Below are 13,927 nucleotides of genomic sequence, written 5' to 3'. Positions count from 1 at the left end.
TACAATATTCTCTTCGGAGATTGATTCAATTTAATTCTTTTGCTTTGCGTTTGTTGGGATCCGATGAATTCTTGGTTTATGATTAGATTATTCATTGAAAGTAATTAAGTGTTTTCTGAACTTTATCATGTGTGATTTCTATAGCTTTGTATTTCTCTCCGATCTATCCGTCTAGTTTGGCCAATTGGATTGATTTATATTCAGTGGGAGAGGTGCTTTCTGGTAGGTTCAATCTTGCGGTGTCCTCACCCAGTGATAGAAGGGGTAGCGAGGCATGTATTTTTATTGTTGCTACTAAGGGTAAAACGACAGGGTTCAAACATATTTTTTAGTCTTACTTTGTCTACATTATGCCATCATGCTCCAAGCATTACACTGTTCTGTATGAACTTAATACCATGAGATGCATGCCGGATAGCGGTCGAGGGGTGGAGTAAAAGTAGTAGATGTGAAATTGCTTCTGTCTACATGTCACGAATGCAATGCCTATGTATTGATCATGTCATGGATAACATCATAACTATGCACTTTTCTACCAATTGCCCAATAGTAATTTGTGTACCCACCGTTACTACGCTCATGAGAGAGATGCCTCTAGTGAAAGCTAAGGCCCCGGGTCCATTCACATCATATTACTAAAACCCTAAATACCCTGCTGCAATTTATTATCTTTTATTGCAATTTATCTATCTACCATTACCAGAATTAATCCTTGCAATTAACGAGTACAAGGGGATTGACAACCCTCTTGCCTGCATTGGGTGCAAGTATTTGTTTTATGTGTGTGCATGTACCTTGGTTCTTAATTGAAGGAAATACTTTTTGCTATTATACTACATCATCCTTCCTCTTCGGGGAAATCTCAACGCCTATGACAAGTAGCAAGTACCACTGTCCCTGCCCCCACTTGATGACGGCGGCAAAAACGAGGAACATGCCTATTTCCGATGGTTTGACAGTGAGGTTGCACGAGTTAACTATGCAGGCTGTCAGTTTGACATGAGCATCCAATTCAACCTTTATTTGGACCAGTCACAGTGGTCGGAGTATCAGGCCTGCAAATAAGGCTGAATCTGGATCTAACGGTACTTCTCAAGGGTAGAAGGAAGTCGAAGCAATACCAGAATGATATGGATGAACTGACGAGCGCAAAAAAAATTGGTAGCGGGCAATTCCTGGAGCCACGCGACACGAATTGTGCGGTGATTGCAATGAGTCAGCCCACAATGCGAGGACATGCGAGAAAAGAAAAACATTGAAATGAGATATTCCTAGTACTAACAAAGTCGGTGGTTGAGGCGGTTCCGGCGGCGGTGGTAGAGGGGATTCAGTGGGTCGTGGTAGAGGGAGGTTCCAGTTATGATGGTAGTGGTAGAGGAGGTTCAGATGATGGTGGTAGTGGTCGAGGAGGTTCTAGTGGTGGTGGTGACCGCGGTAGAGGAGGTTCCAGTGTTGATGGTCGCGATACAGGATGGGGGAGTGGTATAACTGGTAGGAGTGGTCGTACTTCTAGAAATTCCAACCCCCATCACCGAATAAATTGCCGGGAGGGTGGTTCTCAAAAAAGAAATTCCACCCTCTTGGGTAAAATTTTCAGTCCAATAGACACATACTTTCTGTTTTGCTTGAACAAAGAAATAAATGAAAGCCCCATCTTAACTACAATTAGGTGTACTGGGCGGCAGACCCAGTTAGCAATCTCAAAACTTCGAATATGCAATCATCATTACAACTAGGGGTGAAAAACTCAAGTATGATACTACTCGCAAAAAAAATCAAGCATATGATACACTTCCCAAACTACAGTGCTGAAATCACCGTACGCCAGGATCTATGTTACTTGGTATAAATAAATATACATGCATAAAAACCTCCCATCGTAACTTGAGGTATGTATGAGACGCCACTGTACATATGCACTTGAATTTATTTCTTCAAGGTGCCGGATGAACCCTCCTGACGATCCAGAGAACAATCCTCATCCATCTTAGCTTGCTCTCCTTGTGCACCTGATGCTTCTGCTCATGGCTTCTTTTTCTCGCACCGCCACCTTTTCCCGCGCCCCTATGAACAACGGCCTCTGCTGCTTCGTACACCATCGCCGGCTATCGTTATCTAGCTGCTGCACGCAAGCAAGAGGCCAGGACTATCTTCTTCCCCACGAGTCCTCTGGTCTGCTAGTGTTGCTAGTGTTGCCTGGTCTGGACTTGCGAATGCATCAGTTCAGTATTTGTAGGAAACGTGTAGCTAAGCTGGCTTGGCAGCCAAGGAACAAGGAAGGATGCCTGAGTGGTTGAGTCAAAGGACCAGGTATGCCCATGTATCTGGATTCTTAGAGGAGCTTTCGTTGCAGCCACGTTTCGCACGAGTAGAGCAGCAGTGTCCAGTATATCTTTCTGAGTGATTTTATTTACAAGAAGGGATAATAATAATAAAGTTCAATCTTCACGAGTCAAAGGAACGTTGTTGTCATGCATGCCCCGTCTAGGCAAGCGAACAGCGGCGACCAAACGTCCTATATAAGCATTTTCAACGGTAACCCGCAAACTTTCTCCCGCATCCGTCCGTACACAGGAGACCAGTCCGCGCACACTAATGCGGGAGGCCGTCATCCACGCTGAATGCATACATTTCAAACACTTTGGTAATAAACTGGACGAAATTCATACAAATACGACAGATTTCATACATACCGGACGACATTCATGCAAACACGGCGGATTTTCGTTAGATTTTGAACATTTAGAACAACAAAAACATTCTGACCCGACCCTAAACCTATCCTACGGCGGCGGCCGGCGTCTAGCCCCTTTTCCTCATGCATCCGCCGTCTCCATGACTACCGACGATAAGACTGATGAAGTGAAGCTGCGGTCTCCGATGAAGAAGAGTAGAACAAGGGAGAACGCACTGGCCCACATGGGACACAAGACCCTGCCGCCCCCCATGCCCTACTCATCCTTGGAGGAGTTTGCGCCTTGTCCGTCACCGGTGGACGTGAGGTACACGATGGAAATGGTGGCGCCCGCGCGATCGTTGTCCCACCGGGTCACCAGATGGTTCATCGGCGGCGCAGTTGGCGCTGCTCTCCTCCGCGATCGTCTGAAGCTGCGCCTCGGCGGTGGCCGCTTCCTGGCGAGCGGCGGCTTGAGACGGATAACATTGTAGATGGCACGCTGCTTTGTGATGATATTGGGGTTCTTCGCGGCCATGGCCACCACGGCCTCCTCGCTCGCGTGCTCGCCGTAGATTTGGCCCTCCGCTAGCCGATGCTGCTTCAGGGTGAACATGTTGTACCGTTGTTCCTCCGGCGCCTGCTGGAACGCCGACAAAGGCATCGGCGCAGGCTGCACCTACGCCATGGTGGCATTGTAGTGCACTTGTGCCTGCGCCTGCTCCATGGTGAAGCCAGCATACACAGGAGGCACGGGAGTCGGGGCGGTGTCGTCGGAGCCTGTCTAAATCCTGGTGTCGTCCTCGTCGCTGGAGGCGTCGGCGAGCTGGCCGGCAAGCCGCCCTCGACCCGCCTGGGACGGCAGCTCTGCCAGGCGGCGTCAAGGCGGCCACCGCATGCTTCATTTCAGTGGGAAGGTTCTCCCATAGAGCTTCGCAGCCTGTAGTCATGGCGGATGCAGTGCAAGAGAGGAGAATGGGAGTTGCTTGTGTTGTGGCGTGGAGTTAGCTGGGTGTGGCCGCCTTTAGATAGCAGATTCCGGTGAGGCCAGGCGTCTGGGTGCGTCAATGCGTGGCGCCGGAGTGGGTTTCTCGGCCGGTGAGCCTGCTTCATGGCGGCATACGGACAGACGGGGCATTCAACGGGCGTGGTAGATATTCGTCCTATCCCGTCCAGTAAAGCGTCTCTGACATTGAACAAGCACGGACACCAAAGACGCGCCGCGAGCAATGCCCTCGACCGGCGCGCTGCTTCAATGGCAGAGGCAGTGAGAGGTCATGTCTGCCCTGGGCCGTCTTCAATGTGGAGCGGACGCGCTCTACAGCGGCATGAATGCGGGAAGCTGGCGTTGGACGGGAACACGCGCGGTCGAGGGAGGAGGGGGTTTAGGTGGGCAGGGCAGTCAGAAGCGGGCGTGGTAGCGGTCCGAACTCCCGCAAAGCCCCCACATTTGTCTCCACAGTTTGTGGGAGATAACATGTTCGGACCACCCTGCGGATCGATACACGCACACGTTGGATGGCTTTCGATGTCCCGACAGCGTGGTCTAGACGTATGTTCACGTTTCGATGGTTGGTGTTGGAGATGCCCTAACACCGGTCAGGATTCACCTCCACGCGTGGCAGCTTGACTACCAGGTGAATATCCGGTGCTCCCATCTCTTACATGTTACCATGTTTCATGTCTTTAGAAAACTCATGTTTTTAAGTTCAAAATAAATATCAATAATATCGTAGATGTTCATAAGATAAACTTATAATACCTTAAAAAATTCAACTTCAAAATTGAAATACACATAGAGATAAAAAAAGACGACTTTCACCCGGTTTCTCTTGGGGAACTTACTACGTAATAAAAAAAATACCGGCATATGATCACGCCCCATATCACTATGAAGAAACAAGTATAGATCAATCTCACTAACAAGAATGCAGTAAAGAGGGAGAAGATGTTGGTGGCGGTTTGCCGATTCCCGCAGCTAGATTATACCTCCCACCCATGAGAATTTCTCCACCGATCGAGAGTCAAAGTAGATGACTCATGTGTGGTATCCACGCATACCAAAGTAGTAGTTCAGCAACACTTTGTCGTCCAGGACAAAAAAACGACTGGAGAACTAGATGGAGGAGCAGCCTTCCAGTGCATGATCTAGAACTGATCTAGACCCAGGGGAGAGAGAGAGAGAGATGTGGCGTTGGGTGGGTGCGGCTTCCTTGGGACTTGTGTCCTTGGAAGGTACCCCCTCCTCACTTTTGTAGGTGGCTAACGGGGCAGCCAACTTGGGGAGGAAGTCTCCCCTTGCTGCGGCTGAAACCCTAGGGGAGTCTTAGTCCTCCTAGGACTCCTCTAGGGTGGCATGCCTCCCAAGCAATGCTTGGTGCACCCCTATTAGGCCCATTGGGGCTCGTGTGATGCATGTTACTTGGCCCAGCCAAGTGGCAGCCCACTAGGACCCCTATGAACATCTTGAAAGTTTTCAAAACCTTTCAGAAGGTTCCAGTGCCTTCTATAAAATTTCAAGGTGCTCCCGGGCACTTTCGGGACTCTCCTGAAACCATTTGGAACACTTCTGGAACCGTTCCGAACTTTTCTGGTGTCTATTCTCTCGTACTTTAATGTCTCCTAGTTCCCAAACAAACCACTAGTCATTAAGTGTGTAACCTTGCAGGTTCGGTAATATGCAGACATGACCTCCACCTTCCAGTAAATAACTAACAGAGGGATCTCGACGTGGGGGGTGAGGGCAAGTCCCCCTAAAGAGATCAGGAGCTCCAAAGGTTCCACTAGGAGTTTGAAAGAGACAACATAGTGAGTGTGAGTGGCGGCAAGGACACTGAACACAAGACCAAGATTTCCTCCTCCCTTAAGGCCCTAGGGTAAAATAATTAAATAAAGGAATAAATTGGCACGATGAAGGAAATATGAAAATACCATGCAATATATTTCTTCTTGTCTTTACTTTCTCTTTATATTGTGATTTGTTTTTTTAGAAACTTGTGACTTGTCCTCTCGAAGGTTCAGTTTGTGATGCCTTTGAAGATATCGGTGGATGAACGTTGGTATATGTTATTCACGTTGTGTTTATCAACCATTTCGAACTCTCTGTCACATGGACGCTTCTCTCAAATGACGAGTTGTCCATCCCCGTACGCGCTTCCCAATCCAAAAATGAAAACACGAATTATATGAATTGACAAATTGTTCCCAAAGTTAAAAAGTGATCATGAATTTCAAAATGTTCTTGAATTCAAAAAGTGTTCGTCGATTACAAAACAATTCAAGAAATTAAAAAAAATCATGAACTTGAAAAGTCCTTTTTGGATTTAAAAAATGTCCCAATTTTACAAATGTTTTTGAATTCAAATAAGTGTTCCTTAATTTTAAAAAACTATGCACATATTTGAAAACATGTTTGCCGATCATAATTTTTCACGAAAAGAAGTGTTAGACAATTTAGAATTTTTTTTGTAAAATATAAAAATGTCATGGATTGAAAAATGTTCACGGGTTCACAAAATTTACAAATTCAAAAATTGTTCACAAATAATGAAGAAAAGGGAAAACTTGATCAGCTATTTTTTTTAGGTTTGTTTGTTCTTTTTTAGGTGTTCAGTTTTTTAACGGGATAAAAAATCTTCACAAAAAATTGGGGAAAATGTTTTAAAATTTGAACAAAATGCTTAAAATTCAGAAAATATTCACGGATTAAAAAAATGTATTATATTTAAAAATATATTCATGAAATTAAAAAACATTCTGGATTACAAATGTGCATGAAACCACAATTGTTCCCAAACATAAAAAATACTCCGAATATTAAAAATACCAATGAATTTTAAAAATATTCTAGGATCTCAACAAATGTTTCACGAATTTAAAAGGTCGTCCAAATGTTAAACAAATATTCATGAATTCCAAAAATGTTTATGGACTTTAAATTTTCCATGTTTGGCATTTTTTTTAATTCACAAAGGGTTCATGAATTTTTATAAAAAATTGAAAACATGTTTGCCAATTTGAAATTGTTGATAATTTTTTTTGCGAATTTAAAATTTACCTCCAAAATTAATTAATGCCATGAATTTCATAAATGTTAAGGGTTCAGAAATTGTTTACAAAGTCAAAAACTGCTCGGAGTTTTGAAAAAGAAAAATAACTATGAAGTTTTTTAATTAAAGTACATTAAAAAGTAAAGCAAAAAAATAAAATAACTTCCCTGACAATTGCTTTTCGGCCGACTAGGAGGAGGTGAGGCGGCTCTTTTTTTTTGTGTTTTGGTTTTAGTTTTTCAGTTTTTTATAGAGATAAAAATGTTCACAAAAAATATAAGATTTTTTTACTATTTGAACCAGATGCTTAAAAGTTGAAAAATGTTCGGGACTTTAGAAAATGCTCCGAATTTTAAAATATTTTCATGAAATTAAAAAATAATCCAGATTTTTAAAGAGTTGATGAATTGGAAAAAAATTCCCACTTATTGAAAATATCAAAAATTTATTAAAAACATGATCTTAAAATAATCTTGGATTTCAGAAATTGTTCGTGAATTCGGAAATATTTCCAAACTTCAAAAGTTGTTCATAAATTTGTGTAATTTCCTTGTATCTCGAATATTGCTAGTGATTTTGAAAATTGTTCCTTTATTTCAAAAAAATGTTTTGAAATAAAAAATAAATGTTCACTAATTTAAAAAATATTCCTGGATTTCAAATAACATTACAGATTGAAAAAGTAATCAAGAATTTGAAAAATGTTCTCGATTTCAACGAAACATGTTCATTAATTTTTTTCTCAAAATTCCGAGTTGCAAACTATGTTGCAAATGTCAAAACATAATGAATACGAAAAGAGGTGTAAATTTCCAAAAATCTTACCAGATTACAAAAAATGTTTCAGTTTTGTATATATTTGAAAAATATTTATGAATTGAAAATGAGAAAAGGGGGAAAACGAGAAAACTGAAAGAAAACTGTATTGAGAGAAAAAAAGGATCCACGGAAGGTTCTAGATACTTCCCAGAAACCGATGAGAAGTAACCGGTGATCAGTTACTTTATTTGTTTTCTACACAAGTGTGCACACATTCTGTCAATAAGTTAAGAGAGAGAGAAAAATATTTGTATGATCCCTTATAACTACTCCCTCCGTTCTAAATTACTTGTCTTGGATTTGTCTAGATACAGAAGTATCTAGCACTAAAATTAGTCTAGATACATCTGTATCTAGACAAATCCAAGACAAGTAATTCGGAACGGAGGGAGTACCTGTTAGCATCTACGGTTCAGCCATCTAATAAGCAACATTAATGCATGGTTGGAGCAGCTAGGGCCTTTTCGGAGGAAAAACAGTGAAGCGCATGCTAGCTACCATCCTCAAGCATGTTATTTGACTGGAGCTTAAACAACACTGACATGGCCCAAAAACACTTTTCCTTTTGCTGCCTTGTTCGCAAATCTCCAGGTGAAGGACAAGGGCAAGTCCCCTAAAGCGAGGGGCTCCAAAGGTTCGACCAGGAGTTTGACGGAGATAACACTATGAGTGCGAGTGGCAGCGATGACCAAGATTCCTTCCTCCCCAAATGCTCGCAGGTAAAATAATTAAACAAAGGAATAAATTGGCACGATAAAGGAAATCTGGAAAATAGCATGAAAGATATTTGCTCAGTTTGCGATGTCTCTCTAAGACGGCTGCTTCTTTTGGCTGAAAATGACGGGCCGGGCATCCCCATCCACGCTTCCAACACAAAAATGAAACTCCATTGGCCGGATGGTATGAATTTGATTTCTTTTTCATGAATTCGAAAGGTGCTCATGAATTTTCAAAAAAATTAAAAAATTCATGAAATAAAAAACAAATAAATAATTATAAAATGTTCGTGAACTTGAAAAATGTTCATGAATTCAAAAATAAATAATGGATTTTAAATTGCTTTTAACTTTAGAAACGTTGGGAACTAAAAAATTGTGTTCATGGATTTAATATATTTTCAGAAATTTGAAAACATGTTCACCGATTTGAAATTGTGCGTGAAACAAAAAAAAGTGTGTGAAAAATTTAAAATTATTTGCAAAACTAAAAAATGTCATGAATTTCAAACATCTTCATGGGTTCAAATAGATAATAAAAAATTCTTCACAGATTTTCTTAATTGAGAAGATATGTACAGAAAATAATAAATGTAAAGTAAAAACAAAGAAAATAGAAAAACAAAAACAACAAAAGAAAACACCCTTGGCGCTTGCTTCCTGTCCGGCCCATTGCGGGGATAATGTCTAGCTGCTTCCTTTTTTAAGCTTTCAGATTATTAACGAAATATAAAAACTTTCACAAAAAATGAAAACATGTTTGAAAATTTGAACAAAAAGGTTTGAAATTAAAAATGTTCAGGATTTTGTAGAATGTTTCTCTTTTCAAAAGATGTCATAGATTTTTTTAAAAGATCAAATTTTGAAAATAATCACGAATTTTAGAAATGTTCCAAATTTAAAAAAATGGTTTTTAAAAAAGTTCCTAGATTTCATAATAATTTCTTGAATGTGAAAAGGATTTGAATAATTTACTTGGATTTCAAAGATTGCCCATTATTTTGAAATTTTCCTTTATTTGGGAAAAATTCTTAATTTCTGTAAACTGTCACAAATTTCAATAATGTTCTAGGATTTTAAAAAAAGTTGACAATTAATCACGAATTCAAAAAATAATTTTCTGATTACAAAACTTATTCACAAATTTCACAAGTTAAAAAAAATGTTTCCAGATTTCAACAAATGTTTCCAGATTTCAGATTTCAACAATCATGAATTTGAAAAGATGAATTTGAAAAAATGTTTCCAGATTTCAACAAATGTTTTGATTCTTTTATAAATTTAGAAATATTTTTGAATGTTTAAATGGGAAAATAAGAAGAAAGAAAAAAAGAAAAAAAAAGATAAACTGAATGGAAATTGACAAAAAAAAAACACATATAGATAAAAAAATGCTCAAGGTAGGTTCTCGATACTCCTAAAAACGAGTGAGAGGTAACCGGTGATCAGTTACTTTATCTTTTGTTACACAATTGATCTTGTGAGCACATTCAGTTAAGAAGTTAAGAGAGAGCAAAATTACATTTTGTGTGACTTTGTATAACTACCTATTTGCATCTATAGTTCGATCCACTAATAAGAAACATTAATGAATGGCTGGAGCAATAGGGGGGCGCTGTTCGAGGAAAAGACAGTGAAGTGCGTACTACCTACCATCCTCAAGTATGTTCTTGGGCTGGAGCTTAAACAACACTGACCTGGCCCAAACACACTTTTTTATTTTGCCAACGTGTGTGCAAGGGGTTGGGATCCTCTGCAGTACTGTATGGTGTTGTAGTGCGGATGACATGTGAGGCCGGGTCCACGTGTCAGTGACTGTACTGTACCCTCAAGCTAGGGGCTCCTGTGGTTCCACTAGGAGTTTGACGGAGACAACACAGTGAGTGCGAGCAGTGGTAGCACCGAACCTCTTCCCCTAAGGCCCTATGGTAAAATAACTAAGTAAAGGAATAAATTGTCACAAACGCGATGAATGGAAGATGAAAGATACACTCACCGTTCCATAATTCTTGTCATGGTTTTATTAGTGAAAAATAATGAAATGGAAGGAATACCGTGCAAGATATTTTCTCAAGTTTTATTTTCATTTACTGCTGTCATTTGTTTTCTGGAAGGTTCAGCTTGCGATGAAGATATGGATGGATGGATGGATGGATGGATGGACGGACATTGGTATATGCTGTTGGCGCCGTGTTTGTCAACCACTGTCGAACTCACTGTGAGATGGACGCTTCTTTTCGCTGAAAATGACGGGCGACGCATCCCCGTCCACGCTTCCCAGGCCAAAAATGAAAATCCATGGGCGGAATGATTTGTGTGGAGTGGTACGTCTTGCTTCTTGTAGTTCGGAAGGCGACCCTGCGAAAACAACACTGCCAGTGACGCCTCGAGCAGTGTGGATATCCAGCAGCCTGCGTGTCGACTTGCCAGCCCCCGTCTCCGTCTGAACCAAACTCTGGTGATTAGTGAATCTCCCCCGCAACACAAATGCAGTACTGTGGCGAACGAATCTAGTCGCCTCTGTTCCTTTCATGCAGTATAGGTGTCCCATCCATTTTTTTGGCCCCCGGAGCTGAAGGCCCTCCCGTTTATCTGTCGTCGCAAATCATCCTCTCATCTGAAACAAACAAAAGATGCGGTGAGACATTGTCATCAGCAGGGTCACCGTTCTAATCAGTGGGTGGGAATGTACTGCGTGGTACGCGCTGGTGCAACGCAAACAGTTTGCGTGGGCGCGCCCGCCGTGTTCCCGGGTCCGCGCTGGTGCATCTCGTTCTGCAGCTAGTGACTGACAACTCTGACAGGACCCGCCTGCTCAGAAAAATGCTGGAGTGACATATTCACATGAAAAAACGCAAGGAAACGTTCAAAACTATCGTCATGGGAAGAACGGCCTAGTCGCCGGACCCGGACGGGGCCAAATGGCCCGTTTTGAAACCGATACGTGCCAAGTTTGATGATCATCTCTGCGTGTTTTCCGTGCAAGTCAGCTAGTCCCACCGACGATACCTTTGCACGCGAGAGATCGAGCATTTCGTTTCAATCCGAAAAGATTTGTCGGCCACTCACACCGATAATCAGCAATCAGTGAGGAATCGGTACGATTGGGCGTCGGCATCAGTACCAGAAGCGGAACAAGCCTCGTGTGCCCCGCACATGTCTGAAACTATGCTTGGCATTTGGCAAAAGGAAATGCTGATAGATTTGGTACTAGTACAAGTTCTAGAGGATGCCTGCCTAATGGGATGGCAGAGAGAGAAGATAAACCGCAAAGCAGGAACTTTTTCTTCACCGCGGAGGCTTGATACGAAAGTCACCAGGCATTTTTGTCTGAACCCTGACCTGACGAGCTAAGGAGTAGGTAGTATTCCTCGTTACTTGATGGATTAATTAGGGCATACTATGTACAATGGTGGCATATGGATACATATGCCCCATGACAAAAAGTAATTTAAGGAATCTACATTTATTTTTTCTCCCCAATGCAAGCCATCACTAGTGGGCCTCCTTAAGAAATAGAAAATGAAGACTCTAATACACATGCATCTCTACTTTTCACTACAACTTTTCCGGCTTTTGTCATCGGATCACACTTTTTCTCTTCAAACACCCGCCTCCTAAAGACGATCCCGCTTCCCTATTCGAACCTATTTTACGTCATATCCGATCCTACATGACATGTGAGGCATCACGTTGAGGCTATGCATTGTATATGCCCTTAGCGCGTCCGTTGTCAAAAGGCACACATGATCCCGTGGGTGGGTAGATCAAACCGCCTGCCGCCTCGGTGGTGCTTCGTCACCAAACTTGGGACCGATGTATATAGATTGACGATGTCTGCAGCTTTTGGAGAAGCGACGCTTCTTAACTGTGATGGCATGGCCATGACAATTTGGTTGCGGCGGCTAGCGTCGACATGCAGCATAGCAGCCGTATATTTGTGCTATACGTACAAGCAACGCGCTCCGTCGGGTGAGCAACTCGGCGGCGAACTAAAACAAAACTGTCACGGCCGCTGCATGGAAATACCCGTTTCCATACCGTGTCGACGTCAGGGAAATCGTTGCCGTTTCGGGCACCGGACGGCCGAAATGCCGGCTCGGTTTAATCACGAAGCTCCCCAGAAGCCCGGCCTTGTGGGCCCGCCGGGCCGGCCGGAACATTAACAACCTGTCTCCCCGCCCACTGACCTGTGACCAACGTGAAATGAAAACCAGCAGCGGCGCCGGGGGGCGGATGGACAGCCCACAGTGTGCGAGAAACCGAGCATGCAACACGATCGGTCCCGCCGGCCCGCGCGTTCCGCTCCTCTGCATGCAACCGCCTCGCGCGGCGGCCGACACGCAGCGAGCTCCCCTGGCGCCGCTCGCGTCCGCCACGTCCGGTTGCTGCCCTCTACGCTCCGCTCGCGCGACAAAACCACTTGGATGCGCTGAGCACGCACGCAGTGGCGCTTACGCCCTCCGTGGTCTCTAGCGTGTGCAGCGTACTGCCAGTCCCGCTCGACCGATCATCGCTAGATGCCTGGTATATTCGACTCGTGCAACGACGAGGCCGCCTGCCTGGCTGCAAATGCGGCGACGTTCCTCCATGCCGTGCGTCTCTACGACGCAGCACTGCAGCGGTCTGCAGAGATTTCTAGCGAGCGCTGGCTGGCCGCTCGTGCTGCTCGCTCCCGGCCTTTTCGCAGAGTGATCGCCGATCGAGGAGAGACGTCAGCATTGCTGGATCGGGGGAACGTCAGCACTGCTGTGCGTGGCGAGCGCGGTCGGCGCCAGGTGCCAGGGCCGAACCGTCGCGCACCTCGCAGCAGTCCGTCGACGTACCACCAATGTAATGTGCCGTGACTGTTGGTCTGTGTGGACAGGACGGCACACAGCTGGCTGGCGCGAGACGGCCGGCCGACATGCATGGCGGACGTTTACGTACGTGCCACCACGGAGCGCTGCATCGATGCCACAGAGAGATATGATAGGGCTTCACATGCCAGCCTTGCTCGCTCCGTCCGAACTGCATGCCGGCAACGCTGCCCGAGCAACGGGGCCTCTCCCCGAGGACGCCCCATCCGCGTCGACGTCGGAGCGTTTCGCGAGCTAGCGACACGGCCACCCACAGTTACACTACTTTACTTTTTCTGAAGTTGGCTCCGTCGTTTCGTGCGGGTTTTAATATTACGCAGTAGTAGTACGTGCCGCTTCTTTTTTTGAAGCTCAGTACGTAGCGCTCGGCGTGTGAGCGTTGTAACAACCCGCACTGGATGGGGTTAAGAGCCTCTTTGATTCACATGATTGTCAAGATAGAGGAATAGAAAAAATGCAGGAATAGGATGGCATGTCCCATAGTATCCTACAGGATTTGAAAGAATGTTTGATAGTGCAGGAAAATCAAAGGAATTCTACAAAGAGGTTTGAGTGGATGGAATTTCTCCTCCAAAATGTAGTACAAATGAATCCTATGAAAAAATGCCTAAGGATGTGAATCCTACGAATCAAACGAGCATCACAGGAAAAATTTCTACAGGTTCAAATCCTCCAAAAATCCTATGCAATGTCTTTGAATCAAAGAAGCCCTCAAAAATGCTACACCCACGAAAGCTTTGTACGTAAACCTACGTAATTAAAACTGCCCCCTGAATTTCAGGATGGGCCAGTAATGCTAGACGTACGTAA

This window comes from Triticum dicoccoides, chromosome 2B (genome assembly GCF_002162155.2).
Source record: "Triticum dicoccoides isolate Atlit2015 ecotype Zavitan chromosome 2B, WEW_v2.0, whole genome shotgun sequence".
Lineage (NCBI taxonomy): Eukaryota > Viridiplantae > Streptophyta > Magnoliopsida > Poales > Poaceae > Triticum > Triticum dicoccoides.
Note: the sequence above shows the minus strand (reverse complement) of the source record.